The sequence below is a fragment of the Haliotis rubra genome, unplaced genomic scaffold (genome assembly GCF_003918875.1).
Source record: "Haliotis rubra isolate DU_JTF1 unplaced genomic scaffold, ASM391887v1 Scf683, whole genome shotgun sequence".
NCBI classification, from domain to species: Eukaryota; Metazoa; Mollusca; class Gastropoda; order Lepetellida; family Haliotidae; genus Haliotis; species Haliotis rubra.
This window is the reverse complement of record NW_025767394.1, coordinates 191,763-210,036: the sequence shown is the minus strand read 5'-3', so window position 1 is coordinate 210,036 and position 18,274 is coordinate 191,763.

Sequence of the window (18,274 nt, the reverse complement as noted above, 5' to 3'; positions counted from 1 at the left end):
AGGCCTTGTGAATAAAGGGTTTTTAGTCATCATTAAAACTTTTAGAGCTAAAAATGACTCTTTAATGTAAATTTAAGACTAAAATCAAACTAAAAAGATCTGGTGACTTACAGCATATGAGAAATATATTCCGTAACCAAATATGCATGGTATTTGATATTAAAACTATTGTTTTGTTCTGAGTTTTTGCAACTTTTTCAGTTCCCGGTTAAATTTTGGCGGCCATCTTGGATTTTGAGCTAAAAATAGCTTTCGCATCAATATTCAGATTGGAACCAAACATTTTTTTAAACTCCTTTAACATATAAACACAATAGAATATATGATTTGCTTTCATCAAAAAACTTTCACGGAATCCCATAAGCTCCTTGACTATTGTATTCTTAAAAGAAAACTTGCCGTTTTGCCCATCAACATTTCATTCTTGACATCAAATTGTTTGACATTGTCCTGCAAACCAATGGAAGATTGTTGTTATTCTGTCAGATTTAGTTTTCTTTACAGATTCTCAGAAATGATTATTTCAAATTAAATAGGAGTTGTACTGATATTGCAATTTTGCTAACAGGAGTTATAAATTGTAACAAAAGCCATTTTACATTAAATGATAAGAAAACAAAATGGGTGGTGGTTGACAGGTCAAAGAACAAGTCTATTGTGGGAGGTCTTCCAACACCATTTATTCCCAAACACAAGGAAGTATGGATTATGGAGTTAAAAAAACAATCATGAGCTCTCATAAGTATACAATATATTCTCTATTATCTACTCTCTCTCTTTGTCATTTGTACACTCATAAAACTCAGCTAAAAAACTTCTTCATAATGCAGAAATGTTTACACTTAATCTCTTATAACGAACGCTTAGAAAATCGTATATCTGTGACGTCATAACTATGCCTCTCGGAATCAGGAACAATAAAATAATGACATTAAACTCTACACTGCCAGAAATAATCCATCATACCCTGAATATAATAAGACAATGAATAACATCTCTTACAACTCCAATGTACACTCAAAAAGACTGAAATGTACTCGTAAACAAACATTGCTGTCACACGCAAATTCTTGGAAACAGTGTATCTCTGACTCTCAATTCCAAGAAATGGAAGTCCTACTGTATTTGACCAAATGGGTGACAGGTGGCCAAAACATATTGAAATGTAGGTCATACACTGAAAATAACTCTGATTTAAAAAACTACAAATATACACCTTTTCTCTAATATACTCGATAGATGATCTTGACAAGGGAACATGTACATAAAATGCTGATATCTAACAATACCTGTACTCTAAATGATGGACTCTTCCAAATCTCATGCGTTGTTTCACTGCACACATATTTAAATGTAAAATAATGAAAATCCTACACTTTGACAATAATAAAAAACATCATATTCAAATTCTATAGCTGACCAAATACCTGAAGAGTGTGTCTTCCAGCAATAAACATCTATATATTTCTATAAATTTATGACTTCTGTCCTCTCGCGTGCTATCTCGCATCCAGCTCTTTACGGCGAAAAACAATATGGCGACAAGCAAGGGAGTGCTCATTAAACTAAACATCTCCGGGAGAAATCATTGTCAAATAATTCTCTTACATGATCAACCAAATAAATGAAGATAAAGACCAAACATTATCACCAAAAAAGACCAAAAATTATCACAAATATTCAAAACAGGTGGTAATGAATTAACGGTAGATGTAGTCACTACGGTATCTTCATACTGTCACTACTCTGTTTTAATATCCTCGTATAATCGGTTTTCGGTCACATAAGAAATCCCGCCGCGTATTTCAGACGATGCATAATAAATCTTGATATTGTCTATCTTACCCTTGAAAGTGGTTATTTATTGACAAGATAAATAAATACGATAAGATTACCTCGTGTTTCAACACTTCTGTCGGCCGCTAACTTTGCTGTCCAAACATCGCTGCATGGAAGTGACGTCATCAGTTTTCGTTCAAATGATTGGTCGGCTGTTTTAAGGTTTACAGGAGGCGGTATAGCGGTGTGGCAGGGACATAATTTTATAGGATGCTGGTGTCAATCAAAAAGTCTCAGCCATATCTATACAAGTTAACATTCGTCGCACACAGAAACGAAGAAAGAATAATTCAAAAATATTTCACAAGAAAAGTCCCATGTACATCACTGGCATGATAAATAATCTTCACAAGTTATTCCTCCTTCTCATCATGACACGGACACCAGAATTCTGACGTGGCACGAACAACTCTTACGGGTGTGCATACTTTCAGGTGAACCCAGTGTTTGCACGATGGGTGTGTGCATTCTGCCCATGAGACAAACACGATGCTCTGGCATCCTTCGAGTTCCTGTGGTGTAAATCTGTGACACTGACAGCAAAGTTCATCATCTGTGATCTCATTTTCTTCGTCAGAAGAATCAACGACAGGATCGATTCTACGGAGTAAATGCCTGATGTACCTGGCTGAGGAGACGATGATTTATCTGTCATGGTGTTTTGTCTCGATTTTGGTGTTTTATTTGCAGATTTTCTTTTCTTCACAGGGGGATTGCTAACTTGATGTTCTCTAACTTTCTCCATAACTGAATCCTCTGTAATGGCCTTGCCACCGACGACCGCACTAAGAACTTTCCTCTTCTTTGTAGACTGTGATTTATCAGTCAAAACGCTTTGTTTTGAAAAAAGAAAGTTCTTGACAGACGATGTTGTTGTTTTGTCGTTAGAATTGTCGACACGTTCGGATCTATCATCAGCGTCTTCACATGGGGTGTGAAAACAGTTGAAGGGGCAAAGTTAATGCGACTTACAGTACTGTTATCAAATGGATAAATCCCACACGTCTTGAACGATGACTGTAGATTGGATGGAGTTAATGCCAAGGAGTACGCTTTACATGCCAGTTCACAAACGGAATGTTTTGCAACAGCAACGATGGAATTGTTCCTCATGAATTTATGTCGGAGATTGTTGTAAATCTTGGAAAAAGGTCCAAAACAGCAGACGTCCAAAGGTTGTAAGACATGTGACGTGTGCGCCGGTAAAACAAACAATATAATGTTGTGTTCACGAGCCCAGGTTATCAGTGATAATGACACATGCGATCTATGTCCATCATAGAGAATAAGCAAGGGACGATCAACAGACGCTGTGACGGAATTCTTCAGGAAATGGTGTTCAAGATATTGACGAAATATTTCGGAATTCGACCATCCAGAATCAGAAACGGTTCCGGCTGCTCCAGGTGTCGATCCTGTCATGTATTCTTCACGCATTCTTTTCCCCTTGAAAACAAGATACGGGGGTATTACGGCGCCTGAAGCACTACCGCACCCTATAATCGTAGTAGTGCTAGATCTCGGACAGGTGACAGCATATGGGGTAGCCTGACTTGACGATACCACAGACGGAGGAGTGTGGTTTTCCACAATTCCCTTCTCATCAATGTTGTATATCCGATGTGGGTTATCCTTCAAGTTGTACTTGTCAAGAATCTGTCCAAGTTCTTTGAAGTAGTGTCCGACCGTTTCCTTGGACGTAGCCTTCGCACGCTGTAACTCAAGTGATCTTGGTTTTTGGACTTTGAGATCAGGCCAACGCGACAAGAAATTATAGAACCATTGCATAGACAGTGGTTTGTCGGTTTTGGATTTCTTCCCCAGATGAATTGCTAAATCAGTAGCAAGGTCGGCAACTTCAGAACGTGTATATCCAAAGCCAAAATCGGCCATTGCTTGAATATGAACAACAAGATTTCTCTCCTCTTCGATTGACAACAAAGGCTCAGGACCAGACTTCAAACACTCCATTCCAATATTCCCACTAGTACGGTCACGGAGAGTAGCAAAGGGAACAGAAAAGTTTTTTAGCAGCTTTCCTAACAGACATTCCGTCAATAACGGCTTCATAAGCATTTTCCAAAGCCTCAGATGAATATTGGCGGTATTGCCCCCTTCCAGTATACTGGCCATTCGTCAAAACCTAAACAAAATATATGCTATTAATCTCTGTTCAGAAACAACGATTTGCTGTTTTTCGAAAAACGATAAGAGATGACCCTTCCCATCTTCCATAGATTTTTTTTACGATGACAATGTCACGTGATATATCATGTGACAAAATGATGACAAGATGTAAACAAGCAGACGACGAGTTACTGTGTAATTTACAAGCTATGATTTATCAAGATGTAGCATTTATTTGCAAGTCACTTTTTTTACATTAGTAATCTCAGTCGTAAAATAGGAGTTTCACATCTATTTATTGATATTTACCTTGCTGAACTTGACACGAAGCATTTTCGTAGTCCGAGCGATAGAATTCCGACTCTCGGCTAAATGTATCTGCCTGATGTCGCGAAATCTCGTAGCGTATCGTGAGAAAACCTATACAAAATGGCTGACCGAAAACCGATTCCGAACGAAAACATATGACGGTGGATACATGTTGTAGTGGACGATAAACGGTTAACGATAAACCGTAGATGTAGTCACTACGGTATCTTCATACCTTCATACTGTCACTACTTAGAAGATAAAGCTACTCTGTTTTCAATTTTGCGGTCCTTTAGCGTTGATTTAAGACCGCTTAATTGAACATTTAGCGGTCTTAAATCAATGCTAAAGGACCGCAAAATTGAAAACAGAGTAGCTTTATCTTCATTTTAGCACGACAGATAAGCGTTTTAAAACCGCACTCTTTGGAGCGCAAGAACACAAGGCGTGAAGTGGCCTTTTCCCTGGAAATTGTTTGGAATCGTCCAGTTGAGGGACAGGTTGTATAATGAACAAAATAAGACATTTATAACAGCACAATTTGCTTTATTTCAGGAACCAGTATGGTTCCAGTATGTAACAAGTATGTAACAAGTAGCATAAATAGATCACAAAATATACAGTTTATACTGTGAGCAACTACAGTTATTTGATTTTATCAAGTGAATTATTCACCTCCCCTTCTCTATCACAATCGACTCGCCCTATTCAAGTTATGGACTCGCAAAGTTTACTCGCCGCTAACTTTATTCGTGGAAGTAATTGTTAATAATGACGCTACTATTCCCAATCTGGATAAGACCCGACATACCAGCTTTTATGTGGGAAACCTGGACAGTGGAAGTTGAAGGACTGGGCATTACGGCGGGGACGGAAGCGGACAGGTTAGGACGTGTGTTGTGATGTCATGTCCGCTAGACCCAGTTTGAAGTATGGCGGAATACTGCCGCTTTTGCGCTGCTGACGAATCAGTGTTATATGAGAACAGACTCTGGCAGTTTTTGTGCCCAGTAATCTGAACTATTTCACTTGCTTCCACCCCAGCATGTGAAAGCAGTGTAACGGTGGTGGATCTAACACAGTGATTTGTGTACACCCGATTCAACTCGCAACTGGCCGAGATCCGTTTCATCATCGTTTTCAGTGTGTTGTGACCGAGGGGCTTACTTGTGTACCAAACTTCATCATTCTCACACACATTCTTACGAGGCTGCTGAAAGAGGGCTTCATTTTCTGGATTTAACTTGGACATGTACTTTCGAAAAGATACAACAGGACAGAGGGGAGTTCCTGTCGCGTATATACGTGGCTTTGTGTACTCGGAATCGCCGACGCCCCCAGGATGATTTTTCGTGGATTCGCTATGTGCCATGGATATGAATTCACAGCCAACATCGTCTGTATCGACAACAAAGGAATGAACAGACAACTCCCTCTGGTTCCCACAGCCCCTTCGTCCAAACCCTAGGGTCAAATCAAACCACACTTTGTTTTGAAGGTCTACAGCGTTTTCCAAATTTTGTTTGTTTCTAATTTTAGCTAAATCACCATCTGAAATGGCATTGTGATGTGCTGGATTATCAAGACCTAACTGCTTTATTTTTTTTAACATTGCTGCAAAAACGGCGTTGGCCGAGTGAAATTCTTTGTCTTGAAGAATGTTAATGTTCATGTTAAATGGTGGCTGTCTAAGGTGTCTGTGGATCGCTGCTCGGATCCCAACATACGATGACTTGGCATAATAATTCCCGTCGGAAGTTCGGACTTCAGCGTAGAATCTCTTCAGCAGAGCGTTCATTTCATCAACTGGAAGTGTCTCAAACTCGGGAGAGAGTTCGTGAAATTGTAGCCACTCTGGAAATATATTTGAATAAAAAAAATATTATTTTACGTGCGCTTCAATGTTTTAATATCAATTTGTTAAAGAACCAATAAACTTTGTTTTTTGTTACTCTTTTAACCATTACATATGAAAGATTTGTGGTTAGTCTTATGCGGAACACCAAATTTATTCTTTAAAAACTTGTGGTTAATTAATACCGAGCGATTAAAAGTGGCCAAAAAGTCGGCTGCTTCCCTCTCGCCCGCCAACGAAACCACAGACAGGTTACGTAACTCTGTCGCCAGAGCACTGCAGTGACGTCATATGAGGAACGATTTTCAGTTAGTTGTATAGAAAATGTGTAGCACGCCTATCATTTTGATGATTTCTCGACATCAAAGACGACATGCCGAATCGTTGCTTTGTCGTCAATTGCTCCTAGGGGTCGGGCGATGGTGTTCCCATGCACAGATTTCCACAGGACCCCGCAGTTCGTGCTAAATGGGTTATGTTTGTGAGTGCGAAGCGAGCGTTGTGGAAGCCTGAAACGATATCTTACTTGTGTTCAGATCGCTTCACGGAAGTTAAAGAATCAAAACTACTTACTAGTTGTAGTAAAATATGCATATGATTGATGACCATAAAGATTTTTTTCTATGACACAACTTGTAACATAACGATTTCTCCCTCGGAAGTGAGGTTGTGGTCGAAGTAACAATAATATTGTACGTAGTATTATATTGACACCCACCTCGATGCCACGAGAGAAATTGTTATGTTATACGCTATGTCATGCAAAATCCTATTGGCCATCAATAAAATACATATTTTACTACCAGTAGCAAAAGTAGTTTTGATTTTGTAACTCGGTGAAAACAAACCTAAATACCATTTATCCTCAGACTGGCGGATGTTCCCGATAGGGCGCCGCCATTTTTAAAAATAAAAAAATCTGTTAGAATTAATGAGATTATAGCTTGTTTTCATCAAGTTAGAAAATCAAGACTACTTTCTACTCGTAGTTAAATATGTATTGGAATCATAACCAAACGGATTTTGCATGACACAACTTATAACATAACGATTTCTTCCACGGAAGCGAGGTGGGGGTCGAAGTCACAATACTGCGCGATAAATTTCTTGCTACATTCCCATGGTTAATGTCCACTCACCAGTATGTAGATACTAGTCAATGTGCGTCTTTATATTTGGTCTTATAATCCTAATTAGTTTATTATCATACTTGTATGCATTTTGAAACTAAATAAAAAGCAGACGATCTGCTGATATTTATAGTGAATTTATAACAGAACTGTAATATCTAGACATTTTATAGTTTGCCAATGTGAATCATAATTCGCACACACACCCTAGTGCATGTTGTCTGTCTCATTACACTTCACGGCGAAAACAATGATTCTGTTGAATGCTACGACAAATGAATAAAAACAAAATGCAAATATTAAAATTAAAACAGATTAAAGTTATAGGAACAATATCAGGCCATTACCTTGTTCGAGGAATGTATCCATCAATATCCACAAAACTGTTCCAAATGATGTGTCTTTTAACAGTTTAATATACGAAAAAGTGATAAATCTTTTCAGGTATTGGTGTATAGTCTCATTGGTCACCCAAGATAGCACACCTGGCAACTAATTGCATAATGTCCGCCTGTCTTTAAAAACAGTAATTTAGTTAGCCAATAATGGGCAATCAATCAATGTATTGCCTGTTAATCCTTTGAAAGAAGGACGTTGTTTTTACGCAGACAGCGACACGACAGAGTGTATTCAGTTAAGAAATACACTTCGCTCTACCACCATGTATAGTGTAATAAAACACACTTTTGCCCTGAACTATTATAGTTAAAGCACGAGGACGCTTGCGTCGAAATGACACATTTTAACCGTCGTAAAACATAAACGTAATGAATGACCAACAACTGGTCAGATGTTGCCGACACAACACAGAATGCTCTGGGCAATGGTCAAGTTTAAAGACCCATGAAGATCCGGGATAGAATTGATCGTCAGTAAGTCATGCTTGTCGTAAGAGGTGACCGACAGGATTGGGTGGTCAGGCTTACTGTCTAGGTTGACTCATTTCATCGTATCCCAATCGCGTAGATCGATGGTCATGATGTTCATCACTGGATTGTCTGGTCCAGACTGGATTATTTACAGGCCGCCGCCATAGAGCTGGAATATTGCTGAGTGCGGCGTAAAACAAAACTCACTCACTGAAAAAATATTTTCACAATTTTTGTCTTCCCAGGCCTTCAGCAAGTACTACAAAGGAGGCTTTGACCCGAAGATGACCAAGAGAGAAGCGGGGTTGGTGCTAGGGGTCAGGTAAGCCATCACCCTTTTTGTGTTAGCTGTGTTCCCTTGTTAACACTACATAAATCAAAGCCCTGGTGCAAGGGGCCAAGTCCTTTATATACTGTAAACGTACTTATTTTCGCGTGGTGCAATTTTACAGTATATGTTGTGTCACCATGGTAACTGTGCATAAATCAAAGCACAGGTGCAAGGGGTCAGATAAGAAAGTCCTTTGTATATACATTCTGTCACCATGGTAACTGTTCAATAATCACCATACAGGTGCTGGTGGTCATGAAAGACCCCAGCTTTTGTTTGTCTGTTGAGTAACCATGGTAACTATGCATCAGTCACATCACTGCTCCTATCAGGCAAGTAAGCCATATCTTTTGTATGGCTCTTGGGTAACCATGGTAACTGTTCATTAATCACATCACTGATTCTCAGGGGCTAATATCTTTTGTTTGTCTGTAAAGTAACTATGGTAACTGGGCAGCAATCACATCTTGGGGGCTGGTAATCCATTATCTTTTTTTGTGTTTGTAACCCATGAAGATGCTGGTTAGAATTGGTCTTCAGTAACCCATGCTTGTCATAAGAGGTGACTAACAGGATCAGGTGGTCAGGCTGGCTCCCAGTTAGGTAGATCAATGTTCATGATAATGTTCACTGGATTGTCTGGTCCAGATTAGATTATTTACAGACTGCCACCATATTGCTGGAATATTGCTGAGTGTGGTGTTTAAATCAATCAATCAATCAATTGTATGTTTGTTGAGTAACCATGGTAACTGTGCATCAATCACGTCACTGCAATGGCTGATATGCCAATATCTTTTGTATGACTCTTGTGTTACTAGGGTAACGGTTAATTACATCACATATGATTGGGGACACCAACTTTTGTATGTAAGTGATATTATATGGCAGTTTTCATATCATATGTTATCATCTTGAGATGACTGCCTAAAGACCTCGGGCTGATCTGGAGGACTCTGGTTGGTGTTGGGTATGATTTCAAAACTGCCATGTATAACCTCTAAATGCTATGCTTCTATGTTTGAGAGTTAAAATTGTTTGGTACAGCTCTCCAAGAAGAATGTAGGTATTATTATCCCCCGCCACAAAATTTGGTATGTGTTTTCAGGACATAAATGCCTTGCTTGAGTTCGAAACAGAAACCACATTACAATTTGTTACAGAGTTATGTCCCCTGTCATGCGTTTCTTGACTTAACGTTATCCCCAATGGGAACAGATTTTCTCAGTAACTCTTAGAGGTAGGGAAACCAAGTGTGGTATGTATTTTCAGGACGAAAACGGAAACAGGGTTACAATAATTTGTTACAGAGTTATGTCCCCTGTCATGCGTTTCTACACACAGTATTGTTATCCCCAATGGCTACAGATTTTCTCAGTAACTGTTATTGTTAGGGAATCTAAATGTGGTATATGTTTTCAGGACATGAGTGTCGTGGTGGAGTTAAAAAACAGGAACCGTGTTACAATTTTTATCAGAGTCATGACCCTGTGATCTTTTTGCTAGCGAAACAGTAATCCTCTCAGTAGTCATTTAACAGCTTGTCTCTATATGTAGGAAGAGTGAATAGTTGTCAACATATGAACAGAACACTGGCGGGGGATGTTGATGAACATGTCTTCTTATTTTCTACTGGAAAAGCTGTATAACCAGGGATGAGAATCTTCCGCGGATCCTCTGAATTCCGGGAATTTCATAACACCAAGGGTGATTTTTGTGAATCATCTAAATCCGTTGACAATTGTATTGCTTCAGCAGATTTAAAGTTTTTTAATGGTTGCTGTATTCATGATATTGTCATTTCTGAGCCAGTTTTAAAGGTCTAAAATGCCTAAATATCAGGAGCTTTGGCTAGTTTTGAGAGTTTTTCTCACAACTTCATTCTCACCCCTGTATAACACAATAAAACGTCAAAACACTGAACATGATCCAATTGGTCACTTTAAGCCCAGCTGCAAGCAAGGCCAAAATCAAGGAGGCACACAAGAGAATAATGCTGTTGAACCACCCTGACAGAGGTATGTATAAGAATTCCAGATTCAAACACTACATGCTCTTCATTATATAGTGACCAATGAAGATCTGGTTAGAAATGGTCTTCAACAACCCATGCTTGTCATAAGAGGCGACTAACGGGATCAGGTGGTCAGGCTCGCTGACTTGGTTGACACATGTCATCAGTTCCCAATTGCACAGATTGATCTGCTGCTCATGCTGTGGATCACAGATTGTCTGGTCCAGACTTGATTATTTTCAAACCGCTGCTATATAGCTGGAATATTGCTGAGTGCGGCATAAAACTCAACTCATTCACATTCTCATATGTTATGTTATTCCAGGTGGCTCCCCCTTCCTGGCAGCTAAGATTAACGAAGCCAAGGACTGTCTGGACAACACACGCCCGGGAGTTCTTGATTTCAACATGAGTGTGTATGATGTGTGACTGTTGGAGGTGCCTGGTGTAGCAGGACCTCACTCCCAGATATGTTGGTGCGATCAGTATATTGTAAATAGTCAGATTTGTCAATAAAGAAAATATACATGGAGAATGGATGTTGTTAGTTATAAAAGTTAGCAATGAGTGAGTTTAGTGTTATGCTGCTCTTAGGCCAAATAATAAAAATGTTGTGGTTCCGATTGCACCTCTTTAAAAATTAGGGTAGGTGGGTAGGAATATTTTTTTTCACATATATTTTTCAGAAGGAAAGTACAAAGTAATGTGTAATTGTTTATTCAATCAAGCTTGCAGCCATCATATCGACTTTCTCTACAGAATGACCGATATCTGTCGGCGCCGGGGAAAATCAGTGGTATCTGAAAGCTTATTTTATTCAGTCCTCTTAAAAATAATAGGATCGGCACCAGAATTCAAGGGTCGGTCGGGTAATCGGAAAAACATTTTTTTTTTAAGCCTTAACAATATTCCAGCAATATCACGGCGGGTGATGCCAGAAATGGGCTTCACACATTGTACCCATGTGGGGAATCGAACTCGGGTCTTCGGCGTGACTAGCGAACGGTTTAACCACTAGGCTATGGGTACAATATGTGAAGCCCATTTCTGGTGTCCCCCACTGTGGTATTGTTGGAATAGTGCTAAAAATGGGCGTAGAACTAGATTCACTCACTAATTGTTGTAACTGTTGGGTTAATACAGTATTCACTCACTTGTTGTAACTGTTGGGTTAATACAGTATTCACTCACTTGTTGTAACTGTTCGGTTAATACAGTATTCACTCACTTGTTGTAACTGTTGGGTTAATACAGTATTCACTCACTTGTTGTAACTGTTGGGTTAATACAGTATTCACTCACTAGTTGTTGTAACTGTTGGGTTAATACAGTATTCACTCACTAGTTGTTGTAACTGTTGGGTTAATACAGTATTCACTCACTAGTTGTTGTAGCTGTTGGGTTAATACAGTATTCACTCACTAATTGTTGTAGCTGTTGGGCTAATACAGTATTCACTCACTTGTTGAAGCTGTTGGGTTAATACAGTATTCACTCACTAGTTGTAACTGTTGGGTTAATACAGTATTCACTCACTAGTTGTTGTAGCTGTTGGGTTAATACAGTATTCACTCACTAATTGTTGTAGCTGTTGGGCTAATACAGTATTCACTCACTTGTTGTAGCTGTTGGGTTAATACAGTATTCACTCACTAGTTGTTGTAACTGTTGGGTTAATACAGTATTCACTCACTTGTTGTTGTAACTGTTGGGTTAATACAGTATTCACTCACTAGTTGTAACTGTTGGGTTAATACAGTATTCACTCACTAGTTGTTGTAGCTGTTGGGTTAATACAGTATTCACTCACTTGTTGTTGTAACTGTTGGGTTAATACAGTATTCACTCACTAGTTGTTGTAGCTGTTGGGTTAATACAGTATTCACTCACTAGTTGTTGTAACTGTTGGGTTAATACAGTATTCACTCACTAGTTGTTGTAGCTGTTGGGTTAATACAGTATTCACTCACTTGTTGTTGTAACTGTTGGGTTAATACAGTATTCACTCACTAGTTGTTGTAACTGTTGGGTTAATACAGTATTCACTCACTAGTTGTTGTAGCTGTTGGGTTAATACAGTATTCACTCACTAATTGTTGTAGCTGTTGGGTTAATACAGTATTCGCTCACTAGTTGTTGTAGCTGTTGGGTTAATACAGTATTCACTCACTAGTTGTTGTAACTGTTGGGCTAATACAGTATTCACTCACTAGTTGTTGTAGCTGTTGGGTTAATACAGTATTCACTCACTTGTTGTTGTAGCTGTTGGGTTAATACAGTATTCACTCACTAATTGTTGTAGCTGTTGGGCTAATACAGTATTCACTCACTAGTTGTTGTAGCTGTTGGGTTAATACAGTATTCACTCACTTGTTGTTGTAGCTGTTGGGTTAATACAGTATTCACTCACTAGTTGTTGTAGCTGTTGGGCTAATACAGTATTCACTCACTTGTTGTTGTAGCTGTTGGGTTAATACAGTATTCACTCACTAATTGTTGTAGCTGTTGGGTTAATACAGTATTCACTCACTTGTTGTAGCTGTTGGGTTAATACAGTATTCACTCACTAGTTGTTGTAACTGTTGGGTTAATACAGTATTCACTCACTAGTTGTTGTAGCTGTTGGGTTAATACAGTATTCACTCACTAATTGTTGTAGCTGTTGGGTTAATACAGTATTCGCTCACTAGTTGTTGTAGCTGTTGGGTTAATACAGTATTCACTCACTAGTTGTTGTAACTGTTGGGCTAATACAGTATTCACTCACTAGTTGTTGTAGCTGTTGGGTTAATACAGTATTCACTCACTTGTTGTTGTAGCTGTTGGGTTAATACAGTATTCACTCACTAATTGTTGTAGCTGTTGGGCTAATACAGTATTCACTCACTAGTTGTTGTAGCTGTTGGGTTAATACAGTATTCACTCACTTGTTGTTGTAGCTGTTGGGTTAATACAGTATTCACTCACTAGTTGTTGTAGCTGTTGGGCTAATACAGTATTCACTCACTTGTTGTTGTAGCTGTTGGGTTAATACAGTATTCACTCACTAATTGTTGTAACTGTTGGGCTAATACAGTATTCACTCACTAGTTGTTGTAGCTGTTGGGCTAATACAGTATTCACTCACTTGTTGAAGCTGTTGGGTTAATACAGTATTCACTCACTAGTTGTAACTGTTGGGTTAATACAGTATTCACTCACTAGTTGTTGTAGCTGTTGGGTTAATACAGTATTCACTCACTAATTGTTGTAGCTGTTGGGCTAATACAGTATTCACTCACTTGTTGTAGCTGTTGGGTTAATACAGTATTCACTCACTAGTTGTTGTAACTGTTGGGTTAATACAGTATTCACTCACTTGTTGTTGTAACTGTTGGGTTAATACAGTATTCACTCACTAGTTGTAACTGTTGGGTTAATACAGTATTCACTCACTAGTTGTTGTAGCTGTTGGGTTAATACAGTATTCACTCACTTGTTGTTGTAACTGTTGGGTTAATACAGTATTCACTCACTAGTTGTTGTAGCTGTTGGGTTAATACAGTATTCACTCACTAGTTGTTGTAACTGTTGGGTTAATACAGTATTCACTCACTAGTTGTTGTAGCTGTTGGGTTAATACAGTATTCACTCACTTGTTGTTGTAACTGTTAGGTTAATACAGTATTCACTCACTAGTTGTTGTAACTGTTGGGTTAATACAGTATTCACTCACTAGTTGTTGTAACTGTTGGGTTAATACAGTATTCACTCACTAGTTGTTGTAGCTGTTGGGTTAATACAGTATTCACTCACTAATTGTTGTAGCTGTTGGGTTAATACAGTATTCGCTCACTAGTTGTTGTAGCTGTTGGGTTAATACAGTATTCACTCACTAGTTGTTGTAACTGTTGGGCTAATACAGTATTCACTCACTAGTTGTTGTAGCTGTTGGGTTAATACAGTATTCACTCACTTGTTGTTGTAGCTGTTGGGTTAATACAGTATTCACTCACTAATTGTTGTAGCTGTTGGGCTAATACAGTATTCACTCACTAGTTGTTGTAGCTGTTGGGTTAATACAGTATTCACTCACTTGTTGTTGTAGCTGTTGGGTTAATGCAGCATTCACTCACTAGTTGTTGTAGCTGTTGGGCTAATACAGTATTCACTCACTTGTTGTTGTAGCTGTTGGGTTAATACAGCATTCACTCACTAATTGTTGTAACTGTTGGGCTAATACAGTATTCACTCACTAGTTGTTGTAGCTGTTGGGCTAATACAGTATTCACTCACTTGTTGAAGCTGTTGGGTTAATACAGTATTCACTCACTAGTTGTAACTGTTGGGTTAATACAGTATTCACTCACTAGTTGTTGTAGCTGTTGGGTTAATACAGTATTCACTCACCAATTGTTGTAGCTGTTGGGCTAATACAGTATTCACTCACTTGTTGTAGCTGTTGGGTTAATACAGTATTCACTCACTAGTTGTTGTAACTGTTGGGTTAATACAGTATTCACTCACTTGTTGTTGTAACTGTTGGGTTAATACAGTATTCACTCACTAGTTGTAACTGTTGGGTTAATACAGTATTCACTCACTAGTTGTTGTAGCTGTTGGGTTAATACAGTATTCACTCACTTGTTGTTGTAACTGTTGGGTTAATACAGTATTCACTCACTAGTTGTTGTAGCTGTTGGGTTAATACAGTATTCACTCACTAGTTGTTGTAACTGTTGGGTTAATACAGTATTCACTCACTAGTTGTTGTAGCTGTTGGGTTAATACAGTATTCACTCACTTGTTGTTGTAACTGTTGGGTTAATACAGTATTCACTCACTAGTTGTTGTAACTGTTGGGTTAATACAGTATTCACTCACTAGTTGTTGTAGCTGTTGGGTTAATACAGTATTCACTCACTAATTGTTGTAGCTGTTGGGTTAATACAGTATTCGCTCACTAGTTGTTGTAGCTGTTGGGTTAATACAGTATTCACTCACTAGTTGTTGTAACTGTTGGGCTAATACAGTATTCACTCACTGGTTGTTTGTAGCTGTTGGGTTAATACAGTATTCACTCACTTGTTGTTGTAGCTGTTGGGTTAATACAGTATTCACTCACTAATTGTTGTAGCTGTTGGGCTAATACAGTATTCACCACTAGTTGTTGTAGCTGTTGGGTTAATACAGTATTCACTCACTTGTTGTTGTTGTAGCTGTTGGGTTAATACAGTATTCACTCACTAGTTGTTGTAGCTGTTGGGCTAATACAGTATTCACTCACTTGTTGTTGTAGCTGTTGGGTTAATACAGTATTCACTCACTAATTGTTGTAGCTGTTGGGTTAATACAGCATTCACTCACTTGTTGTAGCTGTTGGGTTAATACAGTATTCACTCACTAGTTGTTGTAACTGTTGGGTTAATACAGTATTCACTCACTAGTTGTTGTAGCTGTTGGGTTAATACAGCATTCACTCACCAATTGTTGTAGCTGTTGGGTTAATACAGTATTCGCTCACTAGTTGTTGTAGCTGTTGGGTTAATACAGTATTCACTCACTAGTTGTTGTAACTGTTGGGCTAATACAGTATTCACTCACTAGTTGTTGTAGCTGTTGGGTTAATACAGCATTCACCTCACTGTTGTTGTAGCTGTTGGGTTAATACAGTATTCACTCACTAATTGTTGTAGCTGTTGAGGCTAATACAGTATTCACTCACTAGTTGTTGTAGCTGTTGGGTTAATACAGTATTCACTCACTTGTTGTTGTAGCTGTTGGGTTAATACAGTATTCACTCACTAGTTGCTGTAGCTGTTGGGCTAATACAGTATTCACTCACTTGTTGTTGTAGCTGTTGGGTTAATACAGTATTCACTCACCAATTGTTGTAACTGTTGGGCCAATACAGTATTCACTCACTAGTTGTTGTAGCTGTTGGGTTAATACAGTATTCACTCACTTGTTGTTGTAGCTGTTGGGTTAATACAGTATTCACTCACTAGTTGTTGTAGCTGTTGGGTTAATACAGTATTCACTCACTAATTGTTGTAACTGTTGGGTTAATACAGTATTCACTCACTAATTGTTGTAGCTGTTGGGTTAATACAGTATTCACTCACTTGTTGTAGCTGTTGGGTTAATACAGTATTCACTCACTAGTTGTTGTAGCTGTTGGGTTAATACAGTATTCACTCACTAATTGTTGTAGCTGTTGGGTTAATACAGTATTCACTCACTAGTTGTTGTAGCTGTTGGTCTAATACAGTATTCACTCACTAGTTGTTGTAACTGTTGGGTTAATACAGTATTCACTCACTTGTAACTGTTGGGTTAATACAGTATTCACTCACTAGTTGTTGTAACTGTTGGGTTAATACAGTATTCACTCACTAATTGTTGTAGCTGTTGGGTTAATACAGTATTCACTCACTAGTTGTTGTAGCTGTTGGGTTAATACAGTATTCACTCACTTGTTGTTGTAACTGTTGGGTTAATACAGTATTCACTCACTAGTTGTTGTAGCTGTTGGGTTAATACAGTATTCACTCACTAATTGTTGTAGCTGTTGGGTTAATACAGTATTCACTCACTAGTTGTTGTAGCTGTTGGGTTAATACAGTATTCACTCACTAATTGTTGTAACTGTTGGGTTAAGACAGTATTCACTCACTAGTTGTTGTAGCTGTTGGGTTAATACATTATTCACTCACTTGTTGTTGTAACTGTTGGGTTAATACAGTATTCACTCACTAGTTGTTGTAGCTGTTGGGTTAATACAGTATTCACTCACTAGTTGTTGTAGCTGTTGGGTTAATACAGTATTCACTCACTAGTTGTTGTAGCTGTTGGGTTAATACAGTATTCACTCACTAGTTGTTGTAGCTGTTGGGTTAATACAGTATTCACTCACTAATTGTTGTAACTGTTGGGTTAATACAGTATTCACTCACTAATTGTTGTAACTGTTGGGTTAATACAGTATTCACTCACTAGTTGTAGCTGTTGGATTAATACAGTATTCACTCACTAATTGTTGTAGCTGTTGGGTTAATACAGTATTCACTCACTAGTTGTTGTAGCTGTTGGGTTAATACAGTATTCACTCACTTGTTGTTGTAGCTGTTGGGTTAATACAGTATTCACTCACTAGTTGTAGCTGTTGGGTTAATACAGTATTCACTCACTTGTTGTAACTGTTGGGTTAATACAGTATTCACTCACTAATTGTTGTAGCTGTTGGGTTAATACAGTATTCACTCACTAATTGTTGTAACTGTTGGGTTAATACAGTATTCACTCACTTGTTGTAGCTGTTGGGTTAATACAGTATTCACTCACTAGTTGTTGTAGCTGTTGGGTTAATACAGTATTCACTCACTAATTGTTGTAGCTGTTGGGTTAACACAGTATTCACTCACTAGTTGTTGTAACTGTTGGGTTAATACAGTATTCACTCACTAATTGTTGTAACTGTTGGGTTAATACAGTATTCACTCACTAGTTGTTGTAGCTGTTGGCCTAATACAGTATTCACTCACTAGTTGTTGTAACTGTTGGGTTAATACAGTATTCAAGTCACATGCTGTATGATTATGGACCTTTGTTGATTTCTGTGTTGAACACATGCTTCAGGGTTCGAAATTAGTGGTGTTTCGATTAATTGAAGTAATCGAAGATTGGTCACAGTGGCCAAACGACCATGCAATCGATCACATTTTCTCATAATCGAACACAAATTATTTTGGAACCGCTGTAATAGAGATTGAAATACTTGATGATAGAACATATCTAGGACGTTGTCAGGGCCTGAAAACG